This window comes from Podarcis tiliguerta (assembly GCF_965153285.1).
Source record: "Podarcis tiliguerta genome assembly, chromosome: Z".
In the NCBI taxonomy this organism is placed as follows: domain Eukaryota; kingdom Metazoa; phylum Chordata; class Lepidosauria; order Squamata; family Lacertidae; genus Podarcis; species Podarcis tiliguerta.
Genome location: NC_139553.1, coordinates 38478801 through 38501778, shown reverse-complemented (window position 1 = coordinate 38501778; position 22978 = coordinate 38478801). Strand labels below are relative to the sequence as shown.

Here is a 22978-nt window from a genome sequence, read left to right as displayed (position 1 = left end):
GGCCCTCCAAGTGTCCCTGTTTTCCAGGGACAGTCCCAGATTTACAGAAGCTGCCCCGGTTTCTGATTTGATCCTGGAATGTCCCACTTTTCCTTAGCACATCCCTATTTTCATCGGAGAAATGTTGGAGGGTATGGAGTTATGCAACCCCCGAGCCAAGGAGATAAATAACTATACAACCTTTAGAAGACATCTGAAGGCAGCCCTGTATGGGAAAGTTTTTAAATGTTTAATGTTTTATTATGTTTTTCTTTATGTTGGAAGCTGCCCAGAGTGGCTTAGGAAACCCAGTTGGACGGGCGGTGTATTATTATTATTAAATAGGTAAAGGTAAAGGTACCCCTGCCCGTACGGGCCAGTCTTGCCAGACTCTAGGGTTGTGCGCTCATCTCACTCTAGAGGCCGGGAGCCAGCGCTGTCCGCAGACACTTCCGGTTCACGTGGCCAGCGTGACAAGCTGCATCTGGCGAGCCAGCACAGCACACGGAACGCCGTTTACCTTCCCGCTGGTAAGCGGTCCCTATTTATCTACTTGCACCCGGGGGTGCTTTCGAACTGCTAGGTTGGCAGGCGCTGGGACCGAACAACGGGAGCGCACCCCGCCGCGGGGATTCGAACCGCCGACCATGCGATCGGCAAGCCCTAGGCGCTGAGGCTTTTACCCACAGCGCCACCCGCGTCCCACTATTATTATTAAATAGGGCATCCTTATTTCCAACAAAGAAATGTTGGAGGATATGCATGCTAGTATGCAGTAACAGAGGTCCAGATTTTACTATTGAAGCCTTGCAGCGCATACGGACAAGTATGAGCGTCTTGCTCATTAAGTCGCTGGTCAGCTGCGAGGCATGGGGAGTTCTTGGCAAGAGAGCGTAAGCCTCCAAGGCCAGTATACTTGGCTGCCCCTCTTCTGCACAGGCTTGCTAAGTTCAGGGACTGTTTAGTCCATGGGAAATGAAAGTGTTTTAATCTACTTTGTTAAGTCTACTCTGATAAGGATAATATTTTCTGACAAGGATGATATATGATATGGTTTCTTCCTATTTTAACAGCCTGATGCTTGGAAGCCCCAACCTTGAGACACTTCAGGAGCTGCTGGAAATTTGTTTAGGCTGATAAAGGGGGAAGCCTCATAGAATAATTTCCTCCCTTTATATGGTGGCAGCGGAACATCGTGTTAGCTGGAGATTCCCTTCCTTCAGACAGGATGGCTGGAAGTTGGTCATAACAATCTGCTTCCCATTTTGGTCTGGTGCAAGCTGCAATTCTCCCTCCTGGCAAACTGGAACAATGGTAGTGTTGCTATAGTTGTAATACTGCTTTATAATGGATATAGCCTTAAAGGTGATATAAAATGATTTAAAAACAACCAAAGCGGCTTTTTGTCTTGAAATTAAAAGACCATAGAGGGTATCCTGGGCCCAATTTGTTAATTCATGAAAGAACCTTAAACCTGGTCTGGTAGTGTATGGGCAGTCAGCACAGTCTTAAGATAACTTGAACTTATTTCAGCTCAGATCCACCTTCGATATTAGTAAACCAAAATAAATATTTAAATCAAGCTATGCTATGCTCATTATTTTCACAATGAAAAAAAAGGGGGGGGGGAGAAATGACATAATCAAAGTAACACAAATATTGTGGAATTAAAAATGCAACTAGCCTTGCTCTCTGCCTTTTATCTTATTATTATAATTATTATCTTATAAGTAGTGACTGACCCAAAGTGAGCTTCAGGGCTGAGTGGGAGATTTGAACCCAGGTCTCCCTGGTCCTAGTGCAACACTTAGGTAGCCTAGTCACAGTCATTATGAAAGATCATCAATACACACAGCTGCCAGTCAATGTCAACAACACTAAGCAAGATGGACTAAGAATATTATAGTGTCCTATGTTTCTATGCTGTGTGTACCAAGCATCAGTTATTGTGTTATTAAGGGTGCAAGGTGATTTATCTGTCCAGAATGTTGGCGCTTCCTCGCTATTTAAATATCAAGTAAGTGCAACAAGTGATCAAATTATCTGGTATTACCAGCTTAAAGCACTCAAAACACACAGTAGCTTTAATCACCCATGAATCATGTCAGGTCACAGTGTAATGACAGAGTAAGAGAGTTTCAAGGTGGAGTTGCTATATTCACATGCAACTTCCTTTGAACGGTGCGGAGTTTGGAAGCAATTGTTTTCAGCTGTTAGAGAAAGCTTCCTAAAGATAGCACAATTCAGCAGTAACAGAATCGGATTCCACACGATAAAGAGAAAGCATCCTTTTATTAACTAATTTTCTTATGGGAAAAAAAAAATATAAACCCTTTAAATCTCTGGTCTTCAGCTTGTGGGTCAGAACCCACTAGTGGGTTGGGGCCCAATCCAATGTGGGTCACAACAGGAGCACTCCCTCCTGTGCAAATATATGGCGAAATATTAAGAATTTGGTCCCCAAATGCATGCTTGGGTTTAAAGTTGGTCTTGGATCTGAAAAGGTTGAAGATATCTGCTTTAAATGAAGTGATGTGATTTACCAGAGAGACAGAGTGACATGATGTTTAGTGAGCGCTGCAACCCCAGAGTCGTCCACGACTGGACCTAACGGTCAGGGGGTCCCTTTACCTTTAGGATTGGGAAGGACACCCAAGTGCAAATCCTCCACTTTGCCATGAAATGAACCGAGTTACCCTTAGGCCAACAAGCAGCCTAACACACATCTAGGGGTGTTGTGAGGATAAGAGGAAGCATGTGTATGTAACCTAGAGCTCAAAGGAGGAAATCTGCAGATGCGAGGGAAAGAAGGAAATAGTATAGAATAGCACAGCAGCAGCTGTGCAACCTGATCTTATTGGACTTCCTTCCATGTAAAGGTGTATGGAATTTGTACAGCCAGATCTACTCAGGAAGCAAACTATACAGTTTAATGGGACTTATTAGTAAGTATTTTAAAGCATTTATAAACCGCTTAATATTTGATAAATCTCTTAAGCAGTGTTCAGTGCAAAACCAAATTATTATAAAATACATAAAAGCATATAAAAACAAGTAGAGCAGGAATTCAGGACACTCAGTTGCCCCAGCGAATTGCGTATGGAATCACTGCAAACTAATTTTCCCCAAGCATATTTTACTCTGAAACAAGCCTTTCTGCGTTCAATGGGACTTTCTTCCACAAAGCACTGTAGCAGATGTACACAGTGAAGTATCTAAGTGTTAGCCATGTATCTGCTCAGGATAGTAGTACCGCTGTATTCTGCCTATTCAGACCACACCTGCAATCCTGTGTTCAGTTCTGGGCGCAGTGATTTAAGAAGGATATTATTGACAAGATGAAACATGTGCAGAGGAGGGCAACTGAGATGATCAAGGGTCTGGAAACCAAGCCTTATGAGCAATGGTTGAGGGATCTGGGTATTTTTAGCCTGGTCAAGAGAAGACTGAGAGGAGGTATTAAAGCCATCTTCAAACATCTCAAGGGCTGTCCCATGGAGGATGGGGCAAGCTTGTTTTCTGCTGCTCTGGAGGCTAGGATCTGAACCAATGGGTTCAAGTTACAAGGAAGGAGATTACGACTAAACAACAGGAAGAACTTTCTGATGGAAAGTGCTGCTGGACAGCGGACCGGCCTCCCGCAGAAGGTGGACTCTGCTTCATTGGAGGTTTCTAGCACTGCAGAGGGTCCCTCGAGGTCCCTTCCAACGCCACAATCTTATGATTCTGTAAGTCCAGGGGAGCCCAACATAGCTTTTCCCAGCCTAATTTCGGGGGCACGTGAACCCAAAAGCAAGCCCCAGGTTATTTGCACCATGGGATTGTCGCGGGGGGGGGGGGGCAACCTCCTTCTCTTTCCCCTTCCCTCCGGATTGTTTTGCCCAGGGTGGGGTGGAGAGAGGCGGGGTATTGCACGGGATCCCTGGGCGCTGCGCGCGCCCCGCCTTGCTCATTATCACCATCCCTCCGCCTCTTCTGGGCGATACGTGCGGACTGGAGCCTCCCCCGCGCTCGCAGGGGAACAGCCAGGGGCGTGGTCGATGGCAGTGATGACGTAGCGAAGCGGAGGCGGAGAGAACTGGAAAGCGAGAGGAGAGGGGTGCGTGGGGAGGGGGGGCGGAGATAGAGGGTTGCACGAGTCGCGCAGGCGCAGCACCTTGTTTACCCCGTTCTTATCCAGAATGTGTCTTATATGCTGTCCTTTACCCCCCCTCCCCCTCCCTTGCATTCCCGAGTCCTCCCGGCAGATGCCGCTCTAGGCCCAGCAGCGGAGAGCGTGCTCGGTGGCCGCCAGGTGGCGCCTGCGCTCTCCATTCGCTCTCCTGCCGCCGAGCTGCGAACACCCCAAACAATCCCCAGCGCCGCCGCCACCGCCAAATTAAATAATCCGCCCGTTTCGCTCCCTTCAAACCCCCCCTCCCACAACGCCCCGCTCGAGGGCCCCCCCTTCTCGGCCTTCCTACTAGGCCCCACTTTCCGCCCCCCCTCCCCCGCTGCGGGGGCCTTTGAAGGTAAGGGGTCGACCTGACCCGAGTTGTTTGGCCTTGGAAGTGAGAGCGAGGGAGGGAAAGCAGAGAGGAGAGAAGCGAACTGCAATAATTACTTGGAAGAGGAGAGCGAGACAGAGAGAGGACAGGGGGGAAAAGGCGCGCAGGGCCCGAGGAGCCCCGTCACCGCCAGTCCAGCCAGGCCTGCCGGGTGAGGTAAGTTCGACCGTGGCGTAGAAGCTTCTGGAAGTTTATTTTTCTGAGGAGGGAAAATTTCGAGGGGGGGAAGTTGTTTGTTTGAAATCAAATCGCCGCGAGGGGAGGGGCGCGCGCGCGTGTTTGCGGGGTTCTGTTTTTTTTAAAAATAAAAAATTATTATTTATTTTTTGAGCGGCGGCGGTGGAGGGGGGTGTACGGAGAAGGAGGCAGCGGGCGGTGGTGGGGGGGGGGAGGAAAGAAAGGGAAGCGGCCAGCGGCAACAACAACGGTGGTGACGGCGGCGGTGTTGTGTAATATATATAGATAGATATCTGGAAATATCGGCGCCCCTATCCATCTTTCTTTGAATATGGAATGTAGGGCAGGCCTCGGAACAGCTCGGGTCTGGGGAAACTCGCAAGCGCAGGCAAGATGGAGGACGCGGGGCCGAGCGAGCGAGGAGGGAGGAGGAGATGGTGGGGGAAGAAGGCGAAGGAGCCCCACAGACGCTGCCTGCCCTCCCGCCTCCCCTCATTCGCTCGCCCCTTTTCCCGGCGCTCCCTTGGACGCGGCGGCGGGAGGGAGCGAGCCTGGAGACGGAAATAACCCCCCCTAATTTTTTTTTTTTTAAAAAATACAAATCGCACCAGTCTTAAAATTGCTGTTTTTCTTCTCTTTCTCTGACTCCATTCCCCTCTTCTCCAACCAACCTCCTTTCAACCGGAGAGGAAAAAGGCCTAGCCCGCCTCCTTCGGGCGCAAAAAAATGGAGACTCGCCCCTATCCGTTCCTCTGTGCCCCCCTCTCCCCCGAAAAAAACACCGATCCAGGGGTTATTGTGTGGGATGGGGAAGCTGCCAGGGTAGGTAAGAAGGAGAGGATGCGAGCCTGTGTTGTCTACTATTAAGAGCTACGGCTGGCAAGATGGAGGATTTCCAGCAGATTATTTTTGGAGGGGATGGAAAGGGGTGTGTAGTGTGTGTGTGTTAGAAAAGGGCACTTCGTTGGATATGTTGGGTTGTTTTTTTAAAAAAAAAACACCACCACCACAACAACAGCACAAATGCCTAACCTCTTAACGTTGTGAACCGCCCTAAGATCTGCGCATGAAGGGCGGTATACACATCCTAACAAATAATAATGATGATGATTCTCTCAACTCCCCAAGCCGGGAGAAGGCGAGTCGGACTTCTCGGTTCTCCGTGGGAGGAAGCTACGGGGGCGGTTGTAAGACACGCTTGGTGGCAGAGAAATCAGGAAGGGTGTTTTAAAAACGATTAGTGGTGTTTCTGCCTTCCGATCTTTCTCTACCCCCCCCCCAGCACCCCCGTTCCCCTCCCACACCCTCCTCCACTTCAAAGCGATGAGAATGAAAATGACATACGTTTTATTATTTTTTTAAATTGCTTTGCATATTGGGGAATTAAAAACTTGCGAGCGGGCGTATGCTGGACGGAAAACCCTCAACTTTTCCTGTCCTCCTGCGACTTTGGCAGAGGGACAGTATATCATGGGAAAGGGATGTACTGGGAGGAGTGAACACTCCTGTCTTTCTGTTCGGGCAGGAACTTTTGCGCGAGTTGTTTCTCCACACCGATAATGATTTTTAAAGTGAGCTGTTGGGAAATCGTGGGATTTGCTTCTTGCCCACTTCCATCTCGACGCATTTTGAAAGTGTGAGGAATGTACAGCTCGGTGTCCTGAACATGTTTACGTAGAAGGAATTTGCACTGTGTTCAGACAGCCTTTACTCACCAGTAAAAACCCCAAGGATTGTAACCTTAGACATGTCGTTTCCCACCCCCACCCCCGGCCTTTTATGTTTTATGGTGGCCGCTTTGAACTGTTAGTGGTGATGGTGGGGGAACCAAACCCCTGTTCAAAGTGACTTTTTGGTGTGCTTGTGCTGCTGGAAACCCCGCTGGGTCGCTGCCGGGTGGGAGGGGAGGAAGAGGCGGAAGGAGGCTGTTTAATAGCTTTGGGTTTTTTTTTTTATTTTGGCGCCACTTTTGTTTTAGATACAGTACTCGCTTGTCGCTCTTTTCCCGTTCTCTCCACACTCTTAGAAATTGAGCTGATTACTCTCCAGGTATGAACTGGTCCCACTTTCTTAGACGTAAACCTATCCTTCCGTCGGCGGATCTGGTATTTTTGTATCTTGGGTGTGTGTGTTTGTGTGCGTGTCCGTCCGTCCCTGAAAATAGGGCGGCGGAGAAACGACCCAAAGTGGGTGAAACCTTGTGAGATTCTTCCCACTCCCGATTGTTGGTGGTGTGCGGTGTCTAGCGTGAACTTGCTGCCCTTGGATTTTGAAATGTGTTAGTTTTACCGCCTGCTTTTTCCATTTTCTGTTGACTTGTTAAGCTCCGTTTTGAACCTCTTTGTGTCCACTTTCAGCACATGTATGTATATATGGGGCAGGGTATTGATCAACTTGCCAGTCGACCTAAGCAACTGGGGGTCTCCCCGGGCGCTGCTGCCCCTGAGGCTTTCCACACCGCGGCTTGTAGCCCTTATTCGGTAGTTCCCTTCCTGCGGTGAGGGAGGAGGTGCTTTTGGCAGCCACACCCCATGTTTGTTTCATTCTAGCCGAGGCTCGGCTCGGCTCGTCCCCTTTCCCCATGGAGATGCCGGCTTAGCTCCGTTCTCTCGACGCCGACGGGTTAAGAGGAGGAAACCTGCCGAACAAAATTATCTGTTGTTGTCGTCGTCCTCCTCTTAGGGAAGGAGGGTAGTTTTCTTTTTTCTCAGCATCATGGGGGAGGGCGGGGAGTCGGGTTACCGAAGTGCGTCACACACAGTCCTTGTTGATGGGGCCTACTCCGCAGCCGACTTGTGCTCCGCTGTTCGCAGAAATCACCCCCGCCCACCCTCTCCCTGCATTCTCGCTTTCGTCAGCCTCGCTAGAAGACACCGAATCTTCTATTCTTGGCAAGTGGGTTTAAGTGCACTTGAGGAAAGGCTGGATTTGTAAACATCTGAACACGCGTGTGTTTCTGAATGCAAATCATTTGAGTTTGTGGACAAAGTAGTGCATGATTTAAGACCTACTCCCTGAAAGTGCTAAGGCCTACTCCCTGAAAGTGCGCTGTAGAAAGAGAGGTATTTCAATCCACACCTTGGGGCTGCCATCAGAAACATCGTCTGGAGTCTTGCAGATACAGCATCTGCCCTGAATTTCAACCAAAGCTTACGCCTCTGCTTAAGGACACAACAGAAGCTTTGTAAGTTAAGACTGTTCTCAGTAGTGTACGATGCTTATAGATTTGGGGTGTTTTGCAGTGGAAATATAATACTTTCCACGTGGTGTCTCTTCAACATGGGGTATGATATTTTGGAATAAAAGGACACTGCGCTCTGCAGTGCATTGTTTACAAACAGCCTAAAGTTTCTCAGCAAGCTAGGAGGTGATGGTCAGTATTTTTACTACCATAGATTAATAATGTTTCATGGTTTCATAACCTAGAGCCGGTCTTAGCACAACCTCAAAAGGTGACCCACTTTTAAGATTATACTGTATTCTTTTCATTTTCTCCTCTTTGGCTCTCTTTTCCAACTCAACTCCTTGCCATTCCTTTCTTATTTCCTTGTCTTAATCCTGCCCTTCACCCTAGGGTCTCAAAGTGGGCTACAGCAATTGAAACACAATATTAAAAATAGTTCAAAACAACTTAAAATCCTAAATTGCTGCTGCTCTTGCTATTCACATTCAGTTGGATATGATCTACATGTGTCACTAGCCTATTTTATGACTGTTCCCTTACCACCTCAAACCAGGGACATTTTTGACATTATGTAACACTTGGGCCGAACTGTGGTGTCAGATATGTTTGTACAAAGTGCTGAAAAGTTATTAACAGCTCTGTAATCATGGAGTGCTTAGTATTTAGTTGCTATTTTGTGAGTAAAAACAACTAAGAGTCTGGTTGGTACCTTATTGTGGCATTAACTTTTCTGAACCAGAGCTTGCCTTTACTGTATAAGAGATCTGGCAAAGTGAGATTTAGTCCGCAAAAGCTTGTTGTTGTAGTTGTTTAGTCGTGTCCGACTCTTTGTGACCCCATGGACCAGAGCACGCCAGGCACTTCTGTCTTCCCGCAAAAGCTTATGCCACAATAAATGGGTTAGTCTGTAGAGTGCCACTATATTCTTAGTTGCTCCTAGTGGAACAGACTAACGTGGCTACCCTTTCGAATTTTGTGAGACAAAACTGTAGGGTGCCCATAGGTTGATCAAACCAATGGCATTTTTCTGAGTTTGGGGGTTGTAGAAGAACAGTTTCTTTCTAGTTTTTCTAGTTTCCATGGCTCTTGCTTTAGAACTTGGATAGGCAAATATATACATTCCTGAGACAGAGATTTTCTCTGGTGCACCCCAGGAGCAGAATTCACAGTGCAATTCAAAACAGTGCTAAGCTGAGTAGGAAAGGTTAGGGTGCATTGTATATTCCAATGCACTGAACTGGCCTTGAATTAGTATAAATAACTTATAGCAGCCAAAGCTCTCTTGGCATAAATTAAGGTGATAGAAGTTACACTGGTGTAGAGGGCAAAAAGGGTGTGTGTCAAGAATGGGAAATGGGTTTGCTGGAGTGGAGAGAGGAATAAACAAAGTAATGCTGATCCTAGCTGATTTCACTAGCAGAACTCTGCATAAGATACACCACTAAAACTGCAGGTAAAACTAAAATCATCCCATAAGAGTCAACCAAAGGGCAGAAAATAACACTTTATGCTTCCCACCCCACACAGCCCGGCACCACATACCCTGCCTGAAGCAGCTAGAATGTGGCTTACATTGCCATATGAGCATCTTGGCTGTGAGTCTGGAAGACCTGCTCCCTGTCTTTGTAACCTTTTCCTACTTTGCGCGGGTGGGCAGTGCCCTGACGGACTCTAGCTACAAAAGCTGAGGTGGCTGAGTAGACTCTGTGTTGGGGGATTGCTTGTGGGATTTTGTTACTGTTGATATAATTTTTTGGTATCATCATTTTAAAATCTCATTATTTATGTGGAACTTTCTCAATTTGGTTATATACTTCTTGATATGCTTTATTTATTTCTGACTATTGTTATGTCTGTAATTTTGAAATTCTTTTTCTATTGTCAGGCACTTTCAGCATAGTTTTATCTATGGAAAGGGAACATTCAAATAAAATGATGATCTGCTTGCTTAGGATTACTTTGCTCAAGACCACCACTTCCCTGATACCACATTCTTCTGCCAGTCCCCCCCCCCCCTTCCATACACACAAGATCACCCTCCCCGGACCTGGAGGCTGATGATGTCAAATTTATGCCCACATTTGTCAAATGCTTCTGATTATGAACTTTATAACAGTTGGTGCTCACTCAGTAAATTACTGTCCTTTTGTTTCTCATAATACAGTGGTACCTTGGGTTTCAGATGCTTCAGGTTACAGATGCTTCAGGTTGCAGGTTAAGAACTTTGCTTCAGGATGAGAACAGAAATCGTGCAGTGGCAGCGGGAGGCCTGATTAGCTAAAGTGGTACCTCAGCCTAAGAACAGTTTCAGGTTAAGAATGGACCTCCAGAACGAATAAGTTCTTAACCCAAGGTACCATATATAGTTGGTCCTGATGGAAGATAATGTCTGATAGCCTCAATTCCTGTGCAATTCTGCTGAATTTTCAGGAAAATACACCCTATACATTTGTTGCCAGATCACATACCGTATTTTTCGCTCCATAAGACGCACCTGACCATAATACGCACCTAGTTTTTAGAGGGGGAATGCAAGGGAAAAATTTTTTTTTAAGGGAGTGCTGAGCACAGCCTGTATGCATCCCAGGCTCTGCTCAGCGCTCCCTTTCACGGGCCGCATGGAGCATTTGCAGGCTTTACCCCGAGGAGGGAGAAGGGACTGCCCTTCTCCCTCCTTGGGGAAAAGCCCCCAAGAGCTACACACACGCTCCACACGGCTCTTTAAAGGGAGCGCTAAGCAGAGCCTCCCAGATTCACTCCATAAGACGCATGAACATTTCCCCTTACTTTTTAGGAGGGAAAAAGTGTGTCTTATGGAGCGAAAATACGGTATTTACCATGTGCTTAATGTGTGTGAAGGGAAATGTATTTTTCATGTGTGAGAAGTAAAGTATAGCGTTTGATGGTTTACTTGGCAATGTGAGTTTTTGAGACGTTAGTGAATAGCTCAAAGTCATGTGGATAGGTGTTTGAACCAGGTCTCCCTGGTCTAAGACCAGCACTCTAATTACTATCCAATACTGTACAGTACTGGCTTTTCATATTAGTTGTGTTTGCAAGCGGTGTGGGGAGTTGCTGATTCAGCCAGTGGTCATTCCCGATAGAGTAGAATGGTTGAAGGTTGGTAATGTTGTAGAGGGCCATTCCAGGTTATGAAAAGTTGAAATGATTACTCACATGGTTGTGAGTCTGTTCTGATTTGAACACATGGGCAGTTGCATTCATCTATAAAAAATAAAGTCAGTTTTTTGCTCAAGCAGTTTTTGGTGGTGGGCACCATCTTAGGGCACACACAGATTGTATAGAAATGCCTTCCTCAGATAATATGCTTAGCTGAAGCTGTGTTTCTGGAACTGTGATATTCTGTGTCTCAAAACAATGCTATTATATATAGCAATATAAAGTGTTGATTTTGTGTATCCTTTACCTTGCACCACTCAAGTTGTCATGTGAAAAAGAACTCATTTGACTAAAATAATAATCTGAATTTGTTTTAAACAAACAGCTATGGCAAAACTAGCCACATGTTTCTGTCTGTCTTGATCCTCTCAAGGTAGTGGTTTATTACTGATCCCAGCAGCTGTTTGAGTCCAGGGAAGGATTTCAAAAAATACATATTTCAAAGTCAGTTTATTAGCCATCGTGCAGTTAACCACTACATTCAGGCACTAATCCAGGGATTGCACAGCCACTCCTGATTTCAGGTGCTATGAAGAAATAATCTGTATATCGTTGGTGTACTTATGACAACTCTCATCAGCCAAGGCAGACTTATCACAACCACTTTTATACCACTTATGGACCAATATTACCATGAGAAAGGATTGTTTTAAAATTATTTCAAGCTATGTGGTACTGTTCTAATTCCTTACTCATTTGCTTATTGAGTGCTTGTTGCTCTATAGCCCCTATTAAGCTCAGCAACTATCAAAGAGGAGGCTTATTTCTGCCCATCTTTCCCCAAGAACTAGTAATTCTGCACTGATTATTTGCACTATCCCAAATAGTCTGTTAATGCAACCAAGCAAAATATACACAGAGTAGACATAAAAATGGGGAAAGAAGGAGCATAACAGCAATATGCTGTTAGAAAAATTATGTGTTATCTCTCAGGGCACAGCAATGATATGAAGAAATAATGGGAAGAAAAAAAGGGGGGAATAAATGAGCAGTTCTGTATTTGAGTTAGTTTGGGTGGATGGTGAGATTGTATATGTGAAGTGTATTCTCCCCCCACCCCATTCTTAGGGGTATTTTCAATACTTTTAGCTGTTTGGCTTACATACCGTATTTTTCGCTCTATAAGACGCACCAGACCACTAGGCGCACCTAGTTTTGGGGGGAGGAAAACAAGAAAAAAAAAATTCTGAACCCCAGAAGCCAGAACAGCAAGAGGGATCGCTGCACAGCGAAAGCAGTGATCCCTCTTGTTGTTCTGGCTTCTGGGATAGATGCACAGCCTGCATTCGCTCCATAAGACGCACACACATTTCCCCTTACTTTTTAGGAGGGGAAAAGTGAGTCTTATAGAGCAAAAAATACGGTAATTGTGTTCCTCTTTCTATGAAAATGTTACCCATCCCAGTTTAAGGTAAACTATTGCATAGTAAAGCAAAACACAGCAAATGCATTAAGCCATTTTCAGGTAGTTTTCTTAAACTGTATGTGTGCTTTAGGGCAAGAGTAGACAAGCTTTTGCCCTCCAGATGTTCATGCACTTCAGCCTGGTTCACACATCACATTAAGCCATAGCTTATTATACATATCACTTACTGTGAAGAAACAAAGGGGGAAGGAGCAAACTTTGGAAGTTGCCCTGAGCTCCTTAGAGGAAAGGCATGATGCACATTGGAGGCAACTAAATTAAATTCGCTAAAATATTGACATAAATCTAGCTAAACATTTCTATAATCGGCATACTTTGGTGCTCTGTTGTCCTTCCAAAACCTCCCCCCAACAACATCATCACCTCAGCCATCTCAACCTAGCTAGGGGCACCATGGTAGAAGTAGGCTTCCATAACTAACCATTTACCTAACTGAATGGGGAATCATAGACAGAAACAACAACCATACACACCTTCCTTTAGATGATCCAACAATCAGAAATGAGCAGAAATGGGCATCTAGGAATGTTAAAATTCTGCAGATCACCTGTAAGGAAAAGGAGTGGGCTGCAAGATAAAGTGCTTGCTCACTTTACCCCCCAAATAGCAGTTTAGCAGGATTTTAAAAGGTAAAGGACCCCTGACAGTTAAGTCCAGTCGCGAATGACTCGAGTTGCTGCACTCATCTCACTTTACTGGCCGAGGGAGCCAATGTTTGTCCGCAGGCAGTTTTTCCGGGTTATGTGGCCAGCATGACTAAGCTGCTTCTGGCGAAACCAAAGTAGTGCACGGAAACACCGTTTACCTTCCTGCCGGAGCAGTACCTATTTATCTATTTGCACTTTGATGTGCTTTCGAACTGCTAGGTTGGGAGGAGCTGGGACTGAGCAACGGGAGCTCACCCCGTCACGGGGATTCAAACCGATCGGCAAGCCCTAGGCTCAGTGGTTTAGACCACAGCGCCATCTGTGTCCCACAGCACAGGATTTTAGCTGCTTTCAAATAGTTCTGTACGTTCAGCCCTGGCTGCTCCACTCCGTTGGATCAGTATTTCTTTTGCCTCTCAGTGTCTTAAGTTCTAGTGCAACAGGAAGCCATGTGTTCTGCATACCTTTTTTATCAGTTGAGATCATAAATTTGCTTTCTGTCCATTAGTTGTAAGGACGAGATGGCAAGGGGAAGCTGTGCAAATTGGCTGCAACAAATTGGCTATAGAAATCATGATAATAAGTATCAGCTTAATTTTCTTCAAGTTAAATAAGATCTTCTATCAGCATACGCATATTTCTTGAGAGCCACAAGCATGGATTTTCAAGGCAAGTCTCTGCTATGCATACAATTAAATCGGTTGTATATTCCATAGTAGCAATTCCTGCTTGGATGTTTCTAACTCTCAAATAGCATAGATAGTGGCTACCAGATGCCAGCCTAAACAGAACAATTTTATGTTTTTGAAAGTCAATATCTGTTTCGGAAAACCTTATAGAAAATAAGTTACAAAATTGTAGGGTAGCTATCAGGAAAACCTGTTTGTTGAACTTAAATATAGTACAGAGACAGCATTGATGTGAGAAACTGTTGCTTAAATTCATGTCACAGGTACAGTTTTTCTGATTAATGATGATATAGCTTTACCAAGGACAGTTTCCCATATATCTCCAATCAGGTCACAGTGTGAAATGGAAGTGGAATACATGAGTCATGAGCCAGAAAAATGACTCAACAAGTGGAAGGTAGAAATAAAGAAAAGCTAGTAACAACGGACAGTGAAGTACTGTACATGGGTAGCCAGCATACTTCCCATCAACCCCTGCCAGCATGGCCATTGGTCAAGGATGGTGACAGTTTTAGTCAAATGGCTACAGATAGTTCAACATTTAACCTTCATAAAAGCCCCAATAACTGTTCCAAAATATTTATGCTTGAACATTAAGGAAGGTCCTGTAGGGGCAGAGCTATCCTGTTACTCTAGATTTTGGATAGTGCTACATGCAAGATGAGGATTAGTGTTCCTAGGTGGCAAAAAAAGAGAGAAGCACTGGATAGCATAATCCAAGATCTTGGTTCATTCCTACCACTAATTAAGTCCACAGTGGATCCTGAACCACAGAGGTCTGGTAAAGGGAAGATCTGCAGGATGGGCTATTAAACTAGTATGAGAACATCAGTAGCTCAGAACAAGTAACGTGAGAGGCACAACCTGTATATATAGAATAAATATTTCTTGATCAGACAGTGTCTAATCAGAGGAACAAGGAGGCTTAACATAGGTATACAAAAAACTGCCTATATCATTTCAGTGCATTAGTTCACTAGCTCAGGATAGGAGTCTTTCCCAACCCCACCTGGAAATGCCAGGCATTGAACCTGGGACCTGCATACAAAGCATGTGTTCTGCCATTAAATTGTGATCCTTCCTCATCTTACGTTTTACTGTTGCATGCTGTAGACTTGTCTTTGCCTCAGCCAGTCATCCCCAGATCCTTGATTGAACAACATGACATGAAAATGGAGCTATCAATGTCTATTAGTTATGGTGCGTATATGACGCTCCCAGGTTCAGAGTTCATATGTTCCTATATAACAGTACTGCCTGTAAAAGAATAACAGTGGGAGATGTTTATTACCCTCGTGTTGTGCTTGAAGGCATCTGGTTGGCCATTGTGGAAAATAGGATATTGGATTAAATAGGCCTATGGCCTAATCCAGCAGAGCTCTTAAGTTTTTATGGCTGAAACCATGGCCCTTGACAGTGAAATGGAGTGGTAGCATTCTCAGAGGAATGCAGAAACCAAGCCATTTAAGCTTCCTCCAAACAGAAAGAATATAGATATATTATGGTGAACAAAATCCAAAATTTCCGTATTAAGCTAACCAAAGTAAGACAAAATAACATTCCAAGTTGTTGAATAGCACTTCTGGCCAGATGATAAACAAAGGGACTGGGGATGGAATAAACTATTACACCCAACACCATGAGTATGTTCCCTCTTAAGAGCTGTAAGACCAGATGTGTGAGAAAATAGACTTTTAAATAAAGCTCTTTTCAATGCAATGCAGGTATGAGGCTGTACCAGCTCCATATTCCTCAACTCCAGATATATAAAAACTTTCTTTTATTCAAATCTGCCTCAATCCTTAAGCAAAGCACTCACTTCCCTTGATAGATGGATAATATAAATTAAGAGAATCTAGGCTGTCATAATGGTAACAGAATTCAGAATTAATTTTAGGAGGTATTCTAAGCAAAAAAGTCAATAGAGGCCAGATTCAGTAATTTTACCTAGCAGTTGAAAGAACATGTTTATTCAGAGAATAACCCCCCCCCCCAAAAAAAAAATCTTAGATGATATAAATATTCCTTCTGTTTAGGTTTTCACTGTTGAACAGCTAAATTTGATCTTTTACAAGTTTACCATCAAGATGATAAAAGTTCTAAATAAGTCAAAAGCTTAAGGTTTTGATTAACTAGAACATGTACAGCTCTAACTTGGATTTTTCATTATGGTCAACAATGCCATCTTCACTTACTTGTGGGTGGCAGACATTTAAGTCCCATTTACTGTGATGCCAACAAATAAAGGTTGAAATCTTTTCCCAATGCTATGCTTTTAAATAAGGTGAGAGGAAGTTTAGTATAAAATAGAACATTTTCTAGCACTCTTCACTAAAGAACTGAATAAAAATCTATATCAATATAAAATTTAACATTTGTTTGAGACAAACAGAGTTTGTGCAGAGTTATTCCCATTTCTTCGTCATTTGTCTAGAACTTCTTTATACAGTACCTGAGGAAGAAAGATCAGTCACAGCATGTTATCAGTGCACCTCTGCCAATGTACTGCTGCACCAAATAACTAAAGTGACACAAGTAATTCACAAAGCTGTACATGATGCTACCTCTTGGGTGTAATTAATGCATCTCTGTGTTAACTGGAGCATAGAGATAGAGGTTTCCTTTCTTCCAGGTTCTGTGAAGATGTGCTGTCCTTTGTGCAGTACAGTCTTTCCCAAAACCTTGGCTGTACTGTGTACTCCTAGAATTACAGGATAATACTACAGAAGCACAAAGGGATTTACATTTCTACACTTTCTCTTTCTGACCATCTCCAACTGGAGACCACTTCTTTCCTGAAGCCCCAACTGTGCTGGATGTGTTAATTTCTGGTCCTCTAAGACTCCATTGCTCTTTGGCAATTTTAAGTAAAAGCTACCCATTAGGTTAAAAGAAATACATACAATGCTGACTGAGGTTGATGGGATTTGCGAGTCCAGCACCTTCAAGATACTGTGTTGACTGCCACTGACTTAGACCAACCCTTACTTACATAAAGTTGAATTTAAGATTTGCATTTTAATGCATTTCCAGCCTTGCTCAGTAGGTCCACAAAAGTTTTTAGTTAACAGTGATGACAGCGGCAGCAGCAGCAGCAAAAATAACAAATACTAGCTGGAGACTGGCAGAGGAGGGAAGAAGAGGTCATTATCTTCTCCAGCAGTCTGCTGAAACCAAGGGGGCAGCCCACTTGGTTTCTGGGGTTGGGTGCAGAGGACAGATAGAGTAGTCCATCCCTCTTCCAGCAGACCTCTCAAAGTCACCAGCATGTTGTTCTTTGTCACCTATGGTTACAAGGTTATGCATGATCATGGCTTAAAATTCAAAACGTAATAAATGCTACTGTTTTGTGCTTCAACACATTACATTTTCAGTTAGCAATATTAATGCCTTCTTATGTAGAAAATGCAAAATGTCATGTAATGAGGTGTGTGTAAAAACATATCTTCCAGAGTTTATCATCTGAAGAAGAAAAAATTGTAATTCTTAGCTTCATAATACCAGCATACATCTAGGAACTCTTTAAGTTGTATGTCATAAGAATACTTGCAGTATAGAGTAATAATCATCAGTTATTTAACTATCAGTTATTTGGATGTAGTATATCATTCAAAAAGGTGAACCTTTGCATACTGTGCCAAGTTCACAAAATCAGAGTATTAGCTGCACACCTTAGACAAGCTTTTGTTTTATGAATTTACTAAATATGCAAGCACAATTGGTAAAGACTTTTTATATATTTTTGTTGGAATTATTCTAACTATAATAAGAAACCAAGAGGAAAATACCTTTATCAAAGACTGGGACTATCTGCATTTGTGGACAAATATAAGTTCTCTATCAGGATTAGTTTAAAGTCAAGCAATTAAAATTAATGTGAAAGGAAAGCTAGGGATTAATTAATAATTAGAATAAAAGGATAACAAAGCAGTGTTATGAACTGTATAAATATATGAAACAGCAAAAGGGGTGAGGGGAAGTCAAAATATACATGTTTATTGGGAAAATATTGGATTTGTATTTCTAGAAAATGTTTCAAAAACTGAAAAATAAAGTTTATATAATTTTACAGAAAGAACAGCAAAAATAGAAAGAAGTTCATTTCAAATTAAAGTACAGTGGTACCCGCAGGACGAATGCCTCGGAAGACGAAAAACTCGCAAGACGAAAGAGTTTTTCATTTTCTGAGGTGCTTCGCAAGACGGATTTCCCTAAGGGCTTGCTTCGCTAGAGGAAATGGCCCTGCCTCTCGTGTCATGGCGACAGTCACTGCATGCACGCTCGCTTCCCCGCTCCTCCGGCTCCTTCCCACCTTCCCGCTGACGGCTCCTCCGGCTCCCTCCCACCTTCCCGCTGACGGTTAGTGCCTGGCGCCGCTGCCCACCCCCTCGCGCGCTCCCCTCAGAGAGCATTGCCGCCAGCGCCTCTCTCTCTCCCTGGAGTCGCGCTCCTGAGCCCCGCCGCCCTCCAGCAGCCGCGTCGCACGGTGGCCACAACGCGCGGGTGAGTCTGAGGTACCGGCTGCGGCAGCTGTCCTGCTTCTCCCCGCCCCTCCCCGCCGTTGTCAGTGTTTAAATGCAGTGGTGCTTCGCAAGACGAAAAAACTCGCAAGACGAAAAAACTCGCATAACGAAAAAACTCGCGGAACGAATTCATTTCATCTTGCGAGACACCACTGTATTACTGTATAGTTAAAATTTGACAAAAGACTAACAGTAAAATAGCAAAAATCAAAGGAGTTCATGCTTATGGTACCATTTGTACTGAAGGTTATGTTTGGAAAAGGAAGAACCAATAACCACCACTGTGAATTCCTTCTTCACTCCCAAGCAGTCCACAAAATTCAGACTTGTGCAGGTATCCACAATGCACTCATTAGCCCAACAAAAGCAATTACTCCTAGCAATCTGTCACATAGCACACAGATTTCCTCTCCAGAGCTCCCTTTTGTTCTGCAACTTGGAGGTCTTGAGAAACAACAGAAACTCTTCCAAACAGTGGGATATATTTCTGCTGGTTCTTACCTTCTCCATACATCAGTACAGTGGAAATACTCTTGCTGCCCCTCTGCATGTATCATATAACTATGGGAAGGAAGACAGCCATAAATAATGGCTGACTAGTAAGCCAAGCAAAAATATGTAGTCTACAGGGACTGAACACATGGTTTTCCTCCCATAAGTTTTCCTTTAGATACCCATATTCATGCAAACTCTGGGTGAAGACTGACTTTGTATAGCAAAAGAAAAGCTGAAATGCCTACTGAGCATCATTTGCTCCTCCTTTAATATATGTAACATCCAAGTACTGTAGTTAACAAGGTTCTCCAGATCTGGTTGCCAGCAACTTAATGCTCAGTCAGTATCTCCACAAAAACATCAATATTAAGATTTACCTAGCACAGCTTTGTCTTCCAGTATCAGCCAACCAGAAAGCCCAGAGAAGTTGACAAAAACATGATAATAAAGTTAACTTACCACCACCACCCTGTATAATCATTTATTGTGATGGAGGATGTGCTTACATTGGTCATTATATTATTCTGCCATCTCCCATCAGCCCTAACCAGCATGACCAGCTGGCACACATGACAGACCACCAACATATGGAGGGCACCACATTAGCTATTCATACACTAGTGAAAGAGAACTGTAAGCAGACAACCCATATGTGAAAGGGTCAGAGGAATTACGAGGTGTAGAGATTGGACCAGGAGTCACATTGTTTAGCTGCCGTACTTGCTACTGTATCAAGCAATAAAATTTGTTGGTAAGATGTAGCTGTGTGAATATGTCTGTAAGATAACATGGAATCTTATGATGCAGAGCTACCATCTGCAAGCTCCAAATTGCAGCTCTCACTTGCACCCCCACCTGGCATTTGATTTGTACCTATGATGGAAATATTTAAGAAAAGTGAATACATTTTTATTTGGGCATTTGGATCCCAAAGGATTTTTTTCTATGTGTATGGTTCTAGAATACGTTATAAACACTGCTGAATATTGAATGTTATTGTATTTGTTGGTTTTAAAATGACATTTTACTTATCTTCTAAGTCGCTCTGTGCACTATATTGGAGAAAGGGGTCTAATGGAAACATTTAAAAATTATATAAAAAATAATATCATACTGGATAAGTCAGATAAGGTACACTAATGAATTGTTCATGCTAGCCCCATGTACTAGAGTATATTGTTCCTGTTTCCAGCTGGCAAACTGTTAGAGAGGCTTAAGCACATAGCTGTCGGCTTTTCCCTTTTCTTGCAAGGAATCCTATTTGAAATAAGGGAATTTCCCTTTAAAAAAGGGAAACGTTGACAGCTATGCTGGAAGCACTGGCGGTACTTCATAAGGAATAATGACATGACACTGTACCAGTTCAGGGTGGAACAGGTGCAAGACCAAGAAGTCATTTTCAGCTTGACAGTCAGCCCAGAGAAGCCCAAGATTTTTGTGGGCTGGAATATAAAATCCATCTGTGACAACTGAGGGAAACTTACAGTCAGGGAAGAAGCAATAAACAGCATCCAAGCACAGTCATAAAAAAGTGCTGAGTAAATAGGAAGTCTCTGAGTGGATTTAGCACAACCATTAGACAGATTGCCACTCCAATTCCATGTAAAATGCTGCTGAAGATTTGAAACAAGAAACTACACCCCCAGCCTATGTATTAGGCATACATTGTTGGCTTAAGGACCATGAGAAGGGAGGGAATATTTGAGTGCAGCTTGTCTTTCCCTTCACTATCAGAGAACCCAACACCAGGTCCTTCCCTTCAGTTAGGTTAAACCCATTAATTTTGACCAGGCCAATCATTGTCCATAAACTTTGGGGACCTTGGGTCTTGGGAAAGGGCAAGGCCAGAATAAAGCTGATCACCCCAAATGCTGCTAAATGAATAGAATGTTGTTGTTGTTTAGTCGTTTAGTCATGTCCGACTCTTCGTGACCCCATGGACCAGAGCATGCCAGTCACTCCTGTCTTCCACTGCCTCCCGCAGTTTGGTCAAACTCATGCTGGTAGCTTCGAGAACACTGTCCAGCCATCTCGTCCTCTGTCGTTCCCTTCTCCTTGTGCCCTCAATCTTTCCCAACATTAGGGTCTTTTCCAGGGAGTCTTCTCTTCTCATGAGGTGGCCAAAGTATTGGAGCCTCAGCTTCACGATCTGTCCTTCCAGTGAGCACTCAGGGCTCAGTAAATAACAGAAGAATTGCACAATATTACCTGAGCATACTCAGTTGCCTTCAGGAGCCACAAAAATATTGAGATCCAATTGGAGAAGAGAGGTAAAAATGTGTCCCTTGCAGCTTACAGAATCCTAGAGGGCACGGCTGACTTGTTGGAAGAGGAGCATACCTGTTAGAATAAGGATACATTACAAAATTTAGTTACAGGTCCCACTTGCCAGTGCCTTAAGTCTACTTCTTTATTTTGAAGAGCCCATTCATCTCAGCCAGTTGATGCAAATCACAAACTTTAACTACTGACTGTAACAGTCAGTAACTCTTTCTAGTGTAGCAGTAAAAATGCAGTCAAGTTTGGTTGCTGTCAATTTTTGTAGACTGAATATTTGGGAACTTTTGTCTCAGTAGAGAACGCTTGAGTTAATAAATTGGTTCTTTTAACTGCCCACCAGCTTGCTATATCTTCACTTACTATAATGCCAGTTTTTGCCTTCTAGGCTAGTGTTGATTAGAATATTTCCCATGTCTGATCTGTTTTAAGGTGACACAGTCAGAATGACCTGCATTTTAAATGAGAAGGCAGTGCAGTGCTAAGACCTGGGAAACCAGGCTTTAAATTCCCACTCAGCTGTGAAGCTCACCAAGTGACCCTGGGCCACTTACAGCGCCACAGCATAACCTACCTTACAGGGGTGTAGTTGAAATTAAATGAGATGGGGATGGGAACCATGTATGCAACCTTGGGTTTCTTGGAGAAAAGGTGTGATATAAATGCAAAAACAAACAAGCAACACATCTAACCAAGATAAAACTCTTCTGGTCATATAATTAATTTGCTCATACCTAACTTCCCCCCTCCCCCTCCCCTTCATTCAAAGGGTGAATTTCCTACATGGCAACTTGAGAGAGAAGTTACCTTACAGCAAAATGAAATAATTTCTTTCTTGTATCAATCAATCAATCAATCAATCAATCAATCAGTAAAGCTCTACTGCTGGGGAATTGTTCTTTAAAGCTTTGTATTTGGTAAAGAAAGTTGCAGCAACACATCTAACCAAGATAAAACTCTTCTGGTCATATAATTAATTTGCTCATACCTAACTTCCCCCCTCCCCCTCCCCTTCATTCAAAGGGTGAATTTCCTACATGGCAACTTGAGAGAGAAGTTACCTTACAGCAAAATGAAATAATTTCTTTCTTGTATCAATCAATCAATCAATCAATCAATCAGTAAAGCTCTAATGCTGGGGAATTGTTCTTTAAAGCTTTGTATTTGGTAAAGAAAGTTGCAGAGAAATTGTGCAAATCATTGGGGTTAAGTCCGGGGGGCACAGAAAGGGTTGGCAGTGTAGTAAAAGCAAGGCACAATCTATAGTGCATGTGTATAACATCTGGAGGTTCTTGTGTTTGCATACAGTATACATGCCTGGATTGCTGAGTACACATTTAATTGAGTAAACAAGTGGCCTTGCTTGCACATGAATGGATGTCTGGATTTATCCCTTGTACTCTGTACTACACTTAAGCTAGCGTAAGTTAAAAAGGTAAAGGGACCCCTGACAATTAAGTCGAGTCGTGAACAACTCGGGTTGCGGCGCTCATCTCACTTTACAGGCCGAGGGAGCAGGCATTTGTCTGCTTCCGCAGACAGTTTTTCCGGGTCATGTGGCCAGCATGACTAAGCTGCTTCTGGTGAAACCAGAGCAGCGCACAGAAACGCCGTTTTCCTTCCTCCCTACCCCTATTCAAAACTTTTTGGGACATTAAAGCTTGATAGCCTACTCTTGTATTTAAGAAGTAGCCAAGTAGCCACATGTGATCAAGAATTCCACACAGGTGTGTAAGCAAGCTAGCAGAAGACAAATGAAGTGAACAATCTCTCTGTAACAAGCATAGAAATGCAATTCTAAATCCCTCCTTGTCAGCACTAAGCCAGGCTAGTAACTTCTCACAGCTTATTTAC

The 22978-nt window shown here is 43.7% G+C and overlaps 1 protein-coding gene across 7 annotated transcripts in view; it reads left to right on the top strand.

The window, feature by feature from the left end:
• The first annotated feature begins 4282 nt into the window (after window positions 1-4282).
• The window catches only part of STAG2 (STAG2 cohesin complex component), a 62612-nt gene continuing 43916 nt past the window's right edge, over window positions 4283-22978 (top strand). Inside the window, exon 1 of one of the 7 annotated variants that reach the window (XM_083422719.1) lies at window positions 4283-4682. The gene's annotated coding sequence lies outside the window, so the exon portion shown is untranslated. Of the gene's footprint in view, window positions 4683-6446; window positions 6753-7319; window positions 7888-22978 lie in introns of those variants that run through there. The other 6 variants (XM_083422720.1, XM_083422723.1, XM_083422724.1 and 3 more) reach the window with 6 other exon arrangements.